Source organism: Diceros bicornis, chromosome 8 (assembly GCF_020826845.1).
Source record: "Diceros bicornis minor isolate mBicDic1 chromosome 8, mDicBic1.mat.cur, whole genome shotgun sequence".
Classification (NCBI taxonomy): domain Eukaryota; kingdom Metazoa; phylum Chordata; class Mammalia; order Perissodactyla; family Rhinocerotidae; genus Diceros; species Diceros bicornis.
Window position 1 is genome coordinate 57,073,138 of NC_080747.1, and position 18,409 is coordinate 57,091,546.

The window sequence follows — 18,409 nt, forward strand, 5'->3', positions numbered from 1 at the left end:
GTTGGGGGACTTGCCTCTGACCTGACATACTGTTTGGTACATTCTTGTGGGCACTGTGTGTATGTGCTTGATCAGCTGATGTAAGATTGCTTAATAATGCCCTGTCTCTCCCCACCCTCTTCCACTCTGAGGAATGTACTTGTGGGGTTACAGAGAGGGAAAACTCATATACTACAACAACTATAGACAGTTTCTTTATCACTGCTCAAATCAGACTCTATGTCAGCAAGCTCCTAGTTAATTAGCAATCATTTACCCCCTCCACAATTCTTCTGCCGCACACCCTGTAATTGGAGTCTGATTTGCTTTTAAAGGAATGTCTCACCAGGCTAATTGAAGCTAGTTACACCAATGAAATCTTCAGAAACATGCTTAGGGAAGCTTTTGCAACATGCCAAGCAAGTGGCTACTAGATGAGTCTGCTGAAAGTTATGAGCCTACATTCTCATATCTGATCAAGTCTGTCTCTGAACCACTACAATAGCAAGTACATTTAAGTTATTTTTTAATCTTAACAAATTATACTAAGTGCTTTACATACGTCAAATAATGGGCACACTGTAGAGTTGATAGTACACACACGACATATTCAAAAATGAAATCACCTTCCTTCACATTCCTCTTTCTGCACCCTCTGTTTTTGTTAATGGTCCCGCCATATTCCACATCACCAAATCTTATAACCGTCATGACCCTTAGTGCTTCCATCTTCCACTGCCTATCACATCCAATCAGATGCCAATCCTCTCTGTGTCTGCTTCAACCCCTTTGTAAAATGATAAAGAAGATTAAATGAGATTATCCATTTAGAAAACACTTGGCAAACTCTCTAGTATATTGTAAGAATGCCATAAAGGCTGGATATTATTATTATTAATGTTATTATTACATTATAAGTATTATACTGTTTCCTGACCTGTAAGGGCAGGAGAATTTGACTCTCCACTTTCACTATCAGAGAGTGTAGGAAAGTTTCAGGGAGGTAAAAAAGAGTATCAGCCAATAACTAGCTCTGTGTCCTTAGAACTTAATGAACATCCCAGAGCCTATATTTTGAAATCTGTGAAACAGGAATGTTGACAATAATTACCCTATCTCATAGGACCGATAAGGATAAAATGAGAAATAACTTTAAAACTGCTTTGCAATATATGTTAATATATAAACATATACTGTTATTTCCATCCTCTTTTTTTAACTACACAGTGAGAATAAGCAGGCTGGACTACATGACAACCAAGATGAAACTCTATTGATTGTGAAGAGCACTTTCGGAAATGCCTTTGCCAACAAAGATGCTGTAGGATATGTAATTTTCATCTCACAGAAACAATGCTTTACAGACCTTCTGACAGTGAAGGAGTACTGTATACAGCCAAGGCCTCTGTTTCTTTAATGAAACGATCACTCTTTACAAAAGGAAAACTTAATGAAATTATGTTTTTTTATTTCTTCTCTTTCATGAAGATGGTTAGGGTTGCAGTTATATGTTAAAGACTGAATCAAGAAAAAGAGGCATAGTTAAACTTTTTCTCTTGTATAAACAGATTTTTATGTTTTCACTTTTTTTTTGGAAATGATTTTAGACTTATAGAAACATCACAAAGTGAATTTCCATATACTCTCCCGCCAGTTTCCCATAAGGTTAATATCTTAACCATGGTACAATTATCAAAACTAAGAAACTGGGGCCTGGCCCCACGGTGTAGTGGTTAGGTTTGTGCGCTCCGCTTTGGCAGCCCGGGGTTCGCAGGTTCGGATCCAGGCGCGGACATACGCACTGCTCATCAAGCCGTGCTGTGGTGGCATCCCACATGCCAAATAGAGGAAGATTGGAACAGATATTAGCGCAGGACTAATCTTCCTCATCAGAAAGAGGAGGATTAGCAATGGATGTTAGCTCAGAGCCAGTCTTCCTCACAAAAAAAAAAAAAAACTAAGAAATTAACAGTAGTATAATACTATTAACTAAACTACAGACTTTATTCAGGTTCCACTACTATCCTTTTTCTGTTCCAAGATCCTATTCAGAATTCCACACTTCATGTAGCTGCCATGTTTCTTTAGCCTCTTCCAATCGTTGACAATTCCTCAATCTCTCCTTGTCTTTAATGACCTTGACACTTTTGAAGAATATTGGTAGGTATTTTGTAGACTCTCCCTCAATTTGGGTTTTTCTGATATTTTCTCATGATTAGACTGAGGTTATAAATTTTGAGGAAGAATACCACAGAGGAGATGCGTCTTTCTCAGTGCACCATTCAGGGGGTAAATGGTATCAATATGTCTTACATGATGTTGAAGTGGTGTCTGCTTGGTTTCTCCATCACAAACTTACTATTTTTCTCCATGGACTTAATAAATATTTGGGGGAGATAATTTTAGGCTATGCAAATATGCTCCTTAAAATTTTGACCACCACTTTACAAAATATCTATGCCCAGATCCATTCCAGACTAATTAAATCAAAATCTCTGGGAGTTGAGTCCCAATAGTGAGTATTTTCAATCAAAGGATAATGAATATTTTACTGAATAGATAAAATTATGATTATATGGATAATTAATGAAATATAATGTAAGCGTTAAAACTATAACTTAGGAAAATGCTTACCACATAGTACTAAATTTATTTTTCTCTTTTTTTATTTTTGGATCTATTTTTGTATTTTAATTAACAGTTAATTCACAACTTGACGTGACATAGTGGGCCCCACAAGCTTACATACAGAAGGGGTTGGTTAATGTAAAAACATAATCTATCTTTATACAAAGAGACAATTACTTATAGCCCTACAGTTGAGATTCCTCTCTCATCCTGTGTCCAAGGATTTCCACGTATCAAATCAAAATACCACTGATGGTAACCATCACAGCCCTGTGTTGTCCAGCAATTAACCTCAGAATAGCCCACTTCCTGTGAGTTACATTTTAGAGACTTAAGAGTTATTTTTAAATGGCTGTACAGTTGTAAACTATTTAATAAAATACAGGAGCTCTCTTTGCTTACAAGTTTAGATCACTCCTTGTTTTGTATAAGAAAGTAGAAGGGAAACTAGTTAATTATAATTAGGTGATTACAAAATACCCAATTATTTTTGTTTTTTTTAAACTAAGTCATTATAAGATAAGGAAATAGCACAACCACTAAGAAATAGTTATCTTTGAAAAGGTCTAAGAGGATTACTCTTGACAGTAAGAACACCTTTTGTGAAGTCTGACGTCAACACAATTCAAATTACCATGACATTAATGGAGAAACTACTGCTATGATTGAAAAGAATATTAGAAAGAGGCACAGTAAGAAGGCTGTTTATTAAGCCCAAATTGTACTCTATTAATCTGCTTTAAAAAAAAAATCTTAATTTTTTTAGCAATATATATAGCAAAGTTCTCTGTAGGCCTGGATCTGAATCAACGCTCAGTAAAATATCTCTCAGATTTTCACTCTTGAAATTGGTTCAAACAGGACTGGATAAAAAGTCACATGGAGGGCCCGGCCCAGTGGGGCAGGCAGTTAAGTGCAGGCGCTCCGCTGCGGCGGCCCGGGGTTCGCCGGCTCGGATCCCAGGCACGCACCGACGCACATTTTGTTGAGCCATGCTGTGGCGGCGTCCCATATAAAGTAGAGGAAGATGGGCACGGATGTTAGCCTAGGGTCAGTCTTCCTCAGCAAAAAGAGGAGGATTGGCAGATGTTAGTCCAGGGCTGATCTTCCTCACAAAAAAAAAAGTCACATGGATTCCAAACCAGCTGGAAATCTGAAACCAAAGGACATTAGAGAGATGAAAGGCAGTACAAACTAATTAAAGGAAAGTGTCCTGTAGGGCCCTACAGGGGTGAAAGTTTGGTTCAGAATTACTTAACATCTTTATTAATGACTGAGAGGGACGGAAGTAATATATATACATATCATCATGTATTAGTAAATCTAGTAAACTGCTTTTTTTCCTAGGGGTGTGATTTTTATATCTACTTGTTGCTATTGACATTTGTTCTTTTGTCCATTATTAAGAATATATTATAAGAAATCTCAAAACCTTTTATTACACTAAGATCCAAGAACTTTTTTTGTCTGTTTTAGTTAGCTTTCGTATGGGTATTTTTCACAGAAAACTTGATTATGCATAGCATGAAAAAAATAGTAACTATAAATGTTGTTAAAGAAACTCTAGCCAATTAGCTTAGAGCAAAACAGAATTTAAAATATATTACTAGACAGTTCTACCCTTAACCCAGGGATTCAAACAAGTTAAAATATGTATAACCCCTCAATCAAAATATTAAACTTACCAAAGCAGGATTCACAGGTTAGGGATAAAAAGACTGATGTTTAGGTTAGGAGATTCCTCAAAGAATTAAAAATAGAGATGCCCTATGATCCAGCCATCCCACTACTGGGAATCTATCCAACGAACCTGAAATCAACAATCCGAAGAGGCTTATGCACCTCTATGCTCATTGCAGCATTATTCACCATAGCCGAGAAGTGGAAGCAACCTAAGTGTCCCTCAATGGACAATTGGATCAAGAAAATGTGGTGTATATATATACAATGGAATACTACTCAGCCATAAAAAAAGACAAAATGGTCCCATTTGCAACAACATGGAAGGGCCTGGAGGGTATTATGTTAAGTGAAGTAAGCCAGAAGGAGAAAGACAAACCCTGTATGATCTCACTCATATGTGGAATATAAACCAACACATGGACAGAGAAAACTGTATTGTGGTTATCAGAGGCAATGGGGGTGGGAGGTGGGCACAAGAGGTGAAGGGAGTCATATATATGGTGATGGACAAACAAAAATGTACAACCCAAAATTTCACAATGTTAAAAACTATTAAAACATCAAAAAAAAAAAAGACTGACTTTTATTTTTGTGAAATTTCTCATTCAAACATATTATAATTAATGACCACTTATACTGTCTATTGCCTTGGTTATTTTCCAGGTAGAGTTTTAATTTCCCTTAAAAAATTAAGACTCTGGACCTTTAAGGACTAATTTTTCTCTTTTTCTTTCTTTTAATTAATTTATTTAAAAAAAATTTTTTTCAGCACCAATAGTCTAGTTTTTATCTGTCACCATATACATGTGCCCCTTTACTCCTTTCCCCCTCCCCCCCCGCCCCCTTCCCCTTTGGGAACCACTAATCTGTTCTCCTTATCTATGTGTTTGTTTACCTTCCACATATGAGTGAAATCATACAGTATTTGTCTTTCTCCATCTGACTTATTTTGCTTAGCATAATGCCCTCAAGGTCCATCCATGTTGTCTCACATAGAAGGATTTCCATTTTCTCATAGCTGAATAATATTCTGTTGTGTATATGTATACAACACATCTTCTTTATTCATTCACCCGTTGATGGACAATATAATGCCAAATAAAAATGTTACAAACTATATTATAGTATAATTTTAATTACTGATTAATTCAACAGTTTAATTATTTAGTGCCTATATGTGCCAATAAATAATACAAAAAAAATCCCTTTCCTTGAGCTTGCATTCTATGTATTATGTATCTAAAAATAAAAGTAGATACAGCCAAATGTGAGTCAAAGTTAGTTCTGGGCAATCTTTATTTTTCTCCTTTAAATTTCCTGGTGGTTTCATGTTTCAAAATCAAATAAAAATAGATATTATCGGGCCGGCCCGTGGCGTAGCAGTTAAGTGTGCAGAACTACACTGCTGGAGGCCTGGGCAGGCACTGACGCACCGCTTGTCAGGCCATGCTGTGGTGGCGTCCCACATAAAGTGGAGGAAGATAGGCATGGATGCTAGCCCAGGGCCGGTCTTCCTCAGCAAAAAGAGGAGGATTGGCATGGATGTTAGCTCAAGGCTGATCTTTGTCACCAAAAAAAAAAAAAAAGATATTATCCTCTAAATTATTATCCATATGGTATTAAGATTAGTTAGCACACCAAAAATAATCTTTTCTTGAAAGACTTTTATCAAGCTCTCTTAGCAATCTCAAATTCATGTTTCCTTTATCTGACAGTTGCTTTTCTATGGCTAGAAATTTCCTCCTTTCCCCGCTTTTTTCTCTGATCCTGAAATGGATCTTGGACTCCCTCTTCTGGCCAGACAGTATCAGCAGAAGACTGAACTGAGAATAAATCTGGAAAATCACAAAGCACACCAACCACCATACACATTTGTCTCTCATTTATTCAATCAAAAGACACTTATTGAATGCCTAGTATGTCCTAGACGTGATGCTAGGTGCTGGAAATACAAAAGACATAAGATTCAATTCCTGTCCTTGAAATCTTCCGTTACTTTTCTCCAGGAAATTACCAAGTCCCAGGACTCAAGAAAAAGCATCCACTCTCTGCCTGGAAAGGGTGACTGGGATGCAGTCATGCTGGGCTATGAAAATAACTTATGTTTCTATGAAAAGCAGAGACACTCATCTACAATATCTTCTGAAAGATACTGAAATATTTAAGCTTCAAATTTCCCTCAACTACAGCAGTCAGCATAGAGTAAGAGACCTAGACAATAAAGGAGAAAAGTGACCCAAAACCATGAGAAGTCTGGGGTCAGTTGTCCCAAGAAAAATCAGGTACTTTCTTGATTCTTTCCTAACTTAGACATGATTTAAAGATTTGCATCGTTGCAAGACTATAAAATTTCACAAAAAAAAATTCTAGCAGATGCTCTATTCTTACCTCTTTCATTACATGACCAGTAGTTATCTATTTGATGTGGTGAGCAGACATGATATTCCCGGAATGACATCCCTGAAATGAACATTCCCTATAATTGATGTTTTAGCCACAAATGTCTTTGGCAGACAGTTGGGAGTTGAACTCTGCTTAAACATCTACTAGTGAGTCAATACAACTTGCAAACTCACAGGTTTTTTGTTTGTTTTGTGTTTTTGCTGAGGAAGATTCACCCTGAGCTAACATTCGCTGCCAATCTTCCTCTTTTTGTACGTGAGCCACCACCACAGCATGGCCACTGACAGAGGTGTGGTGTAGGTCCGCGCCCAGGAACCAAACCTGGGCCACTGAAGCAGAGAGCACCGAACTTAACCACTAGGCCACTGGGGCTGGCCCACAAACTTACTATTTTTTCATCCAAGGAATTTGATACTTTCGAGCTGTGATAGTATAAAAATTACAGAAACATGAAAAACTATAGAGATGTAAATTTTAGACTAAGTTAAAAAATTAGAACTTTCCAATAACTTCTCAAGACTTTTTGAATAAAATCTGCAGCCTTGAATTTTTTTTATTGAGGTAACATTGGTTTGTAACATTCTATAAATTTCAGGCATACATTATTATATTTCGATTTCTGTATAGACTACATCATGTTCACCACCCAAAGTCTAATTACCGTCTGTCACCATACACATGTGCCTTGTCACCTCTTTTGCCTTCCTGCCTCCCCCCTTCTCTGGTAACCACCAATCTATTCTCTACCTCTATGTGTGTGTTTGTTGTTGTTGCCGTCTTGGATTTAAAAGTCTCTACCAGTTGGCTCTACCCAACAGAAGGCCTCGTTGCTCTCCTTCAAATCCAATATAATGTGTTAATTTTACAGTATAACAACTTAGCCTAAGCCTTTTTCATTGCTGTACAGTAACGGACTTGTAATGGATATGGGACAACTCCATGGGGACATTTTGGCAATTTTTACAGGCATTTTTGACCATAACAACGATTGAAGCTGCTATTGACATGCAGTGGCAAGGGCCGGTGCTGCTAAATGTCCTGCAATATGTGGAGATGTGCCAAACAAGGAAGATTTGGTTCACATCTTGCGTGACTTTCAAATGTCCCACTAGATATTCATGGAGGTACATAAAACAAATTGTATATCTGAGCCTAGGATTCAACTCTTTTTGATATATAACACAGTGTATTTTTTGCACAATGTTAATACACACAGGCTATTTTAGGTCTGCACCTTCCTTTTAATCATGGGAAGAGTATATTTGTTTGTGTTCAAATTTTCCAAGAGTTGCTAGTCATTGTGGAAAATCACGTCCCTGAAGGCCAGCACCACTCACGGCATTTGAGCCAATGGTCCACACACGTACTATTTGCATTTGTAGCTGATGCTTGCAAATAGTTTACAGTGAAGATTTAAAACAATTACTAGTGTTGATTGCGATACATGAAAAGCAAAGATCTCACCACATTTTATTAATACTTATGTTATTTTAATTCTGTGGCATAATGGTTTCTTATTATGTATGTTGTGAAAATCACAACTTGAAATTTCTTGAAATTGCCTGCTGTTCTTCCATCTAACTTTCCTTTCAACCTTACAGGCCCCAGAGATCTGCCACAAAACTCCTCTATTGTCCCTTGAATCGTTATTTCTTTTTTCAATAGATCTCTAATTTCCTGTTGACTAACAAAGCATACGATCTCTGTGGTCCCTTTGGATGTTAGAGACAGAATGTACACCTCCACGTGTGGTTTCGAGATAGTATTTGCTTACTGAAATATTCTGTCTCGTCTCCCATGCAACACGAGGAATTACTTGGACACACACTTATAAATAAGGTCCAACTCATTTGCAAGAATATCATACTTCCTCATTTTCTCACTTCAACAATCTGTAATTTGTCTTGACATGTTATCCCGACTGCAATTAAGATCACTTCCCTCTTTCTCTTATCATATACAGACAGGTTTAGTCTATCGTTACTTTTCCCGGCCCTAGTTTTCATTCTCTGTCCACTGTACCTCTGCTCTTTCATTTTCCTCTACTTCTCTTTAACCCTGGCTTCTAATTTTACCTCTCCTAAATTCTAGCTTAGTCTTTACAAGTAGGTACAAACCTCTGACTATTTCATTTTGGCTACTTGTGTAGTCATGCTCAACATTATATATTGAAATGCACACTGCTTATTATACTTTTCTTTCTCCTTTAAATTACAGTAAGGACATTATATTTACTGTAATTTAGTTTTTAAATTATGTGTCCATGTAGGTTATGGAATGAATTAAATTTCAGAAAAGTAAATATTTATTATAAAAAAGGGCTTCAGGTCTGAAGAGAATAAAAGGTGTACACTATTTGACACCCCCACCCTCAGACACCTTATCCCTCCTCTCCATCCTGTGGTCCTATCTGCTCTTCAAAGCCCATTCAAGGTGCAATTAGATTTTTGAAATTGCTCCTGCCTGTGACAGTCTCTTCTTTGAAATCATATGACTCTATTTTTTTGTAAGGAGTTGGAATTTAATTTCATACTGCTTTGAACTACCACTGCTGATCTTGGGTGTGTGTATGTGTGTGTGTTATTGTCCCACCAACCAGACTGTAAGCTTCTAGAAAGCAAAATTGTTTGCCATGCCCTACCTCCCCTAGCACTATACTTTGCACAAAGTTAGAACTCAGTAAATTCTGGTTGAGTAAATAAACCAACTTCCTTTTTTTTTTTATAATTTTATTTATTTATTTATTTCTGTTCTCCCAAAGCCCCAGTAGATAGTTGTATGTCATAGTTGCACATCCTTCTAGTTGCTGTTTGTGGGACGCAGCCTCAGCATAGCCAGAGAAGCGGTGCGTCAGTGCATGCCTGGGATCCAAACCCCAGCCACCAGCAGCTGAGTGCGTGCACTTAACCGCTAAGCCACAGGGCCGGCCCTCAACTTCTACACTTAATATGGTAGCATAGTTCTTGACACATCTCTCTACTATAACACTTGTCAGACCAAACTTTAATTAGTTCTTCTTATGTCTGACTCTCTCACAAACTGTTAGCTCCTTGAGGAAAGGGGCCACGATTACTCACCTTTGCAATCTCAGCATCAGAGCGCACTGACTAGTTCATAGAAATCATCCAGTGAGTGTTTATGAATGACCAGATGGATGCATTAATTAAATCCACGAGGAGTATTCTGATGTAACCATAGATTAAGTGGAAGCAGTTTAATGGGAATGAATGCAATTAAAGTCACTGCGATAGAGGAAATCCCAGAATGGAGTTTCCCGGAATTTTACCTTCAGATTCACATTACCATTTTGTTGTGACTTTGTGTCTAACTTTCAATCCTCTCCTCTGCAGAAATTTTCTCTGCAAGGAAATTCTTTGAAAGGGATCTGAAAGAAAATAGAGGTAAAGAAAAAGATGAAGCTTATCCCAGAGCTAGAAAGCTTTATCCTCCTTTGAAAACGGGAGGAATTATGTTTTGTAGAGTTTTCGTAGGACTAAATTTTGTAGACTTGGAAATAATTCGAAATGTCTAAATGAGTTTATTCTAATTTACTTTACCATACACACATTACCACAGAATCAGCATGTGCTGTATTTTAAATCATATCTAATGTATCATTTTATTTTAGTAATAAAAGAATTTATATTCACTATAGAAGTTTTGAAAAGAAAGAAATATTCAAAATTTAAATCATCCATAATCCTAACAAAGATTATCACTGTTGCTGTGTATTTCTTTGCAGTCTTTTTTCAATGCATCTGTATGTCTGATTTTTCAGAATTATGATCATACAATGTAAACACATGTTTTTTCCAATTTTTAAATTATACTAAAGTTCAAAAAAAAAAGCACTATAGCAGAGGTCTTCAACCATTTTGGTGTCAGGACTCCTTTACACTAAATTATTGAAGGCCCCAAAGGGTTTTGTGGGTTAAAAGTAAGAAACTTTTAACATTTATTTATTAACTATTTTAAAATAACAATAATAAGTCAATTACATGTTAACATAAGTAAAATATTTATATATTTCCCAAAAAAGAAATTTTAGTAAGAATGACATTGTTTTTACATATTTGTAAATCTCTTCCACGTTTGACTTAGTAGGAGACAGTTCGATTTTCCTATCTACTTCTGCATTTACTCTGTTATATCATACACATCATGTAGCCTCTGGAAAACTCCACCACGCACTTGTGAGAGGGAAAATGGCAAATAACATCTTAGTGTTATTGTAAAAAATAGTTTTGAATTCAGGACCCCAAAAGGATCTCAGGACCTCCAGGTGTCCCCAGACCACACGTGAAAACCAAGGCCCTGTAGACTAGATGTGGATGAGAATATGTTAATGAGCCTCTCCTTCAAGGGCAGATTCTGCTCCAAACACTCCAGGAGCTACACATTGGTCACACTATTCCTGGAAGACCCTAGAATGCCAGCTTTAGCTTGCTCACATCACAGTCTTGGGGGACAATAATTTGCACATGGGCCACAGTACCTCTGGCTCCACGACCCCAACGGCACAGTAAATGACCAGAGTCTTGGCTGGGCAAGAGCTTGTGATTGAAAGTACCAAGGGGGGCCATATCTCATTTTTACAATAAAAAATAAAATATTTTCATTTTGAAAAACACTAACAATTCTTTAGCTAAAAATAAAAAGTTAATTACCATTGTTAGAAAAGGGGCAGTCGTAAACCCTGGTGGTATCTAGCCAAACATTGCCCACTGAAGGAGCTCTTTCCAGTGAATCCTCCAAATTCCAAACCATTTATAAGTCCATCTCCAATGTGAGAAAAGTACAAGAGGTTGTAGCTAAGGAACTCCATGTGTTTTAGGCCCAGTGGCAAGTCCATCCCTATCATGAGCTATATGTGTCAGACTAACTTAGTCTTTTGCCACCTAACATTTGTGTTCACAAAGAATTATGTGATTAGGATTTAGCTTTTGATGTAGGTCTTTCTTTGGGGAGATACTAAAGTGATTATAAATAGTCTGACCAGAGAAAGTGTTCCACGGCTCATTATAAATTAATACACTAGTAGTCTAATTTTAACTCTTTTTTTAGTACTGCTATTATGTCAAGAAGCTTATACTGGACAGGCCAAGAAAGGTACCTGATGGTCATAATCCCTTCTAGGAGCTTCAAAATGCCTACCAGGCCCACATCCCCTTCTAAAAGTTTCCTCAATCATGCTTCATACCTTTCACCCTGCCTCCCTGAACACAACTGATTAGACCAGGGATGGGTACTTTTACTGGCCACCAGTATATCAGGTGCCCTGACTAGAAAGCTCTGCCCACTACAGACCTCCCATATGGAGTGGTGACTAGTTGAATCAGTCAGGTCGTCGCTCTTCGGAAATTTAAACTGGAGACTTAGGAAGAGGCAGTTAGTAACAGCTGAATCATTTAAAGCAGTACGGAGAACAGCTGTGTCTCCATCAGGGTGGCTCCCACTAGAGGAGAAAGCTACAGTGCCTGCTAAGTTGTGAAGCTGCTGGCAGACACCAGAGCAATACAATGTATTGGATAACATCCCATCTCCATGAGGTCTGAAAATGCATCTGTTCCTGTTTTGCTTTCATTAATTGAGAAGTATGTTTTGTTCTTATAACCGTGTAAGCCACGTCACATTGTAAGCTCTGTGAGAGTGTAGAAAGACAATTTAGCCACAGTTATCCTACACGCTGTAGTGAAAAGTACTTCATATTTAGAGCAGACATCACAAACTATAATGCCTACTCAGGCAAGGCAGTTAATATATATGAGTGAAGCCAGCCAGGTGTAAGAAAAATAAGGAGCGTGCTTGCCCTAAAAGAGGGAGCACGTACACACCAGCTTTGCTCATAGTTGTCATTCAGAAAGATAGACACTGGTTGCCAGAACTTCCAAGTTTTAAATGAGATAATGCATGTTGAGTGCTTAGTACTGGCCCAGCACATTGCAAGAGTTCATTAATATTCATCATTATTGTTTTATATCATTTACAATCATCATTAGCAGTCACATCCATAGGAAACATCTGGAGAAATGAACCTATGCGGCAAATTTACATTTTCTGATTCCTTATATATATTTATCCCACAAATATTGTTAGGTCATGCTCTTTAAAATGCTTCTCCAGTTTTAATTGGTTTCTTGACTGAATCATGAAAACCCTAAAATTTAAGGTACACTGACTCTACTGATTTACTTTCTGCTAATGATTCATTTCTTTGGTTTTTGAAGGAAAGATAGTCTACACATTTCTTAGCTTTTCTAATCTATATTTTCACTGGGTAATTACCCCCATAGACGCCTTCAGACATTGCCTATCAGGCAGAAATGTGGATTGAACTTAATGTGATTTTCCCCAAATTGGTTTAGGCCTTTAATCAGTGATTGCAAGTTCTGACCAGCTCTTCCAAAGCAAATCAGTAAGTTTTCTTGCCTTTGAAGGATTGGTACAAACGATGAAGTTTAGCTAAGAAATGAGCAAGGAGACAGTATCTAAAAAAGCAGCATGGCAACACAGTGTACACACTTGCAGAGCACTTACACCATAACGTACAATTCCAGGCTTTAGAGTGGTAGAAACTGATTGTCTTGTTTTGTTTTGTCTTTTTAAAAAAATGTGGAGGACCCCATAACCAAAATGCAAGTAATTGAGTCAAGTGTCTGGGCTTCCTTCTGTTTTAACAACTACTATGAATTACCATTATGAATTACTATTATGAATTAATATACGACATCTTCAAAGCACGTTAAAGTCTCAAAGTAAGTAATGCTGTATAAGATTACATGAAATAACATAGAAAAAGTGCCTGTTCATTGTCTGTCATTTAGCAGACATTTAATAAATGTTACTTTCTTGTTTCCTTCTTATCTTCCCCCAGCACAATGTAAGGATAAATCCAGTTTCACATATATCTCAGAAGATATAAGGAATATCTCAGAAGATATAAAGAGAGATGACTTGAATGTCCTTAGACACGATACTGAGGGTGAAGTATCTTCCCTCTTATGCCTTGAGTAAGCCCAGGTCTGGGCTGCCCCTTCATCTCAGGTAAATCTGTCTGGAGTGGCCAGAGTGAGAGACATTAGTTCATTTATTTGCTAAGTCTTTTATTTAACAAATATTGAGCCCTATGATGTCTACAGTGGGAGAGCTGTGGGCTTTGGACCCAAACTAGATTGGAAATTTGATTCTACAATTTACCTGCATGGACTTGAGCAAGTTGTGAAAGCTCCTTGATGCTCATTTCCATAGCTAAAGAATAGGGATCGTAATAATACCTGCCTCCTGGGGTACTTGTGAGGAATAAATGAAATAATATAGGAAAGGTACCAGACGTAGAGTAAAAGTAGAATCTAATAGATAGTCTTCTCCTTCCCCCCTTATTCTATACTAGATTTTTTCGTATCCTGGAAAGCACAGCACAACCAGTCAGGGATAAATACATCCTGCTTGTTTAAAGAGCAAATACATGTGCTTCATCACGTGTACTCCCCCTATTATTTTTGCTGGCAGTTTTGCACCTCTCTGCACTTCTGTGTTTCAGCCAGAAATGCTGAAACAACAGAAGGAAAGCAACAGGATCTTCATCTTGCCTGAATAAGAAATCCTGGCTGCTTTCTGGGAGAAGTGGCTCTTACATTTGCAAGTCAATTGGTTTAGAGTCCTACGTTTTTACGACATCAACCAAACATTACCTTGCTCTATCTAAAATTCAGTAAAATCCTCCAAACTCTTCATCCATGGGATTCTCATGGTCCAGAAAATTATTTTTTAATTTTTTTAATGATGTTTAACCCAACATTTCATACACCCTGTGAAATGCAGTTTCTCAGAGTCACGATCAGATTCCCCAATCATCACTGTAATTCATGTCTTTCTAGAAACAGTTGAAAGTTACTTCTCAGTGATAAAATTAAATCTGAAAGAAGTGATCATGTGAAACATTGTCTTAATACACATTGCATACTCAATAATGCTACGTTTATTGGATTTATTGGAGAATAAGTTATTTCACATAAGTGAATTTTCAAATAAGTGAAGTTTACAGTTGACCCACTTCCTACTCCACTCATCCCAACTTACTTAGAAATGAGTTCTAGAAAGCAGAGAAGAAAATAAAGAAATATGGAGAAGGGGCCAAGGTCCACATTATGAATTCAGAGCAGTGTCAATGGCCTGACTAGAAAGGATTAGGAGAAGAGAGAGACACATCCCTGCCCAAGGCAGAAAACACTGCTACCAGAGCCCCTCTCCTCCTCCCTCCTGCCTCTCCCTCCTTGCGGTGTAGACATCGCTCCTTGGGGTATGGTCTTTCACACGACGATTAGTGCTGCAGAGGGGCAGGCTGGGGAGGTTGAGAGAAAGAAGCTTTGAAATTACAGGTACCTTGAGTTGGAAATTTTGTGGCTTTTTGGCCTATAGGTATTGACATAAAACTGAAAGATTTGAAGGAATTTGCTTTTAGGAGTCTTTGGGGCTTATTGAGAGCTTTGGGGCATCTATTGGCCTTTGGAACATGTCAAGAAGGGCTTCAGAAAAAGAAAACAGGTAATGCATTGATGAGGCTTGCTCTAGGTTCCCATTTTAAAAGAAAGGGGAGTAAAAAGAGCCTTGACACTTTCCTCTGGTTTGCTAAGCCAGCTCTTAGAGAAGGAAAGGAGATCATAATTTAGGACTAGTGCTCTGTATATCTACCAGAATACTGTTTGTGCTCGCCCTAAAAACTGACAAGAGTAAGGAATTCCAACACATTTCATTATTTTAGAGGCAAAACATCTATAATTTTACCTCTCTGCTTCCTAGACTAAAATATAAAAACATAATCTAATCTAATTTTAATGACACAGTGACCTTTACTAACACCCATTCCTATTTTAGCAGGGGCTTCTAAGACAGTGAGAAATACTAGATTCCATATCAAGCGTCCTCAGGCTGTCTGTTTTTTATGTTTTTGTTTTGTTTGTTTTTCATCTTCATTCTTAGTCTCAGCTATTGTTTCTGGTGACTATAAGTGTTTCTAAAACTGGAAATATTTTTCCTTCCCTTCCGATTTTCTTATGATCTGAAAATGATAAAATGATATTTATTTTAACTGTAACTCAAATAAGAATAAAAAGGAACTAAAAAAACTCTCTTGTTAAGTACATGGACTTCAGCACTATGTGCTCTCTGTTTTGGTGGCTTTGAAGAGGCATTTTTGCTTATTTCTGAGTTCTTGAATATGTTCCAGATAGCTGCATTTAAAGATAAATGACACTCAGATCATTGAGGTATAAATGCATTTGATAAATATTATGCCACCCTTGCTTGATTCCTTTCATTTTCTCACACCCCACATATGCTATGTTAGTAAATTCTACCAGATTTATCTTGAAAAATATCCAGAGTCTAGCCATGTTTCACCACTTTCACAGCTATTATTGTGGCCCAAGCCACCATCATCCCTCACCTGGATCATTGCAATCTCTCCTAACCTGTCTCTGTGCTTCCAGGTTTGGCTCCCTTCAGTCTATCAAACTTGGCCAGAATGGTCCTATTAAAATGTTGTCAGATCATCTTCCTCCTCTGCTCAAAACCCTCCAGTGGTTTCCTACTTCACTCTGAGCTAAAGCCAAAGTCATTACCATGACCTATGAGATCCTACATGATTTCATCTCCCACGACTGTTTCTCATTCAATTCTCTCCAAGCAACACTGGCCTCCATCACCAATCTTTAAACACACCTGGAGCAATCTCTCTGTACACTGGCTATTTCCTCTGCCTGGAATGTACTTCTCCTAGATATCCACGTGGACTTCTCCCTCATTTCTTTCTCAGATGGCCTCTTCACATTGAGACCTTGGCATTTATCATACTATATATTTTACCTGTTTACCTTGTTTATTGACTATTTCCCCCACTAGTAGGTGAGCTCCATGAGGGTTTTATCTGTTTTGGTCACTTTCACATCTCAGCGCCTAGAACAGTGCCTGGTACACATTAGATGCTCAGTTTTTGAATGCATAAGTGAGCAATTTCAACTTCTCATGTAGGTTGCAATGAAATTCAAACATCCAATTAATAACAATTTCTTTTTTATTTTTATTTTTTTTCTTTTTTTTAATTACAGTAACAATGGTTTATAACATTATATAAATTTCAGGTGTACATCATTATGCTTCTATTTCTGCATAGATCACATCATATATGATACTAATTACTAACTACAATACTAATTACAATCCATCACCACACACATGTGCCTAATCATCCCTTTCACTCACCTCCTTCCCCCCTTCCCCTCTGGTAACCACGAATCCAATCTCTGTCTCTATGTGTTTATTTGTTGTTTTTATCTTCTACTTATGGGTGAGATCATACAGTATTTGACCTTCTCCCTCTGACTTATTTCGCTTAGCGTAATACCCTCAATGTCCATCCATGTTGTCACAAATGGCTGGATTTCATCGTTTCTTATGGCTGAGTAGTATTCCATTGTGTATATATACCACATCTTCTTTATCCATTTGTCCCTTGATGGGCACTTAGGTTGCTTCCAAGTCTTGGCTATTGTGAATAATGCTGCAATGAACACAGGGTTGCATTTAGCTCCTTTCCATTGAGAAGTTTTAAATCTTCTGGTGCAATTTGGCTCCAGCATCAGACAGATCTGGATTGAATCCAGACTGCCACTTATTAGCTGTGTGACTTTGGGCAAATCACTTAACCCCACCCAACTCAGTTTCTTCATCTATAAAACACTGACAATAATAATAGTACCTGCCTCATGGAGTTGTTGTAAGATAAAATGAAATAAATGTCCAGGGCCTAGAACATAGAAAAGACTTAATAAATATAATCTATTATTTTTCATATGCATTAAAATTTTTAATGTTATGTATCCAAATATCAGATTTTTACATGATGAAGAACAAAAAATTCAAAAGCTAGGATAAAAGTTTTCGTTTCCATAGTACCATCCTTTGGCTATAAGTAACTTACATGCAAAAGAAAAGAAGAGAAACTAATTTGCCTCACTGTTCCCCTAGGCACTTGTTATCATATCCCTCTTCCAAAAATTAAAACCAAGGTTCAGTATATTTGGCATCATGATCACATCATGTCCTACCAATTGGATACATTTTTCACTAGATTCCCTAGTATCATTTAACTTCAGCCAATTGGCTTTTCTCTCACCATCATGCAACCAGTTCCTTTCTTTTCATAAGTCAGCCTTCAATATGGAAGCGTCTTTCATTCTTATAATTGTCAGTCTCTATTCTTTATCTGCAATCCTGGCTTTAGAACTCACTTTCTGAAAGAGTGCTTCTATGATTAAGTCTCTCCCATTGTAATAACCTCCTTCTCTGACATCCCTTTAACATTTCTGCTAAATCAATAATTTGCATTAATTGGGTGCTCACAATGTACCAGACACTATTCTAAGCACCTTAGTAAACCATTTTACTTAATTCTATAAGATTCCTTTATTTATGCTCTTTTACACATGAGGAAACTGAGGCACAAAATGGTGAAGTAACTTGCCCGAGACACACAGCTAGAGAATCATGGATCTCTACCTCCACGCCACCACTCTGACTCCAGAGCTCACATTCTTAGCAAATAAGCACTTTGTACTCTATCTTCTTTTACATGATGAGATTTTTCATAATAAGGCTCATGTCAGTTCATGTATCAATGTCATGTATGGTTTCTTCAACTAGACTGTAACATTTTGAG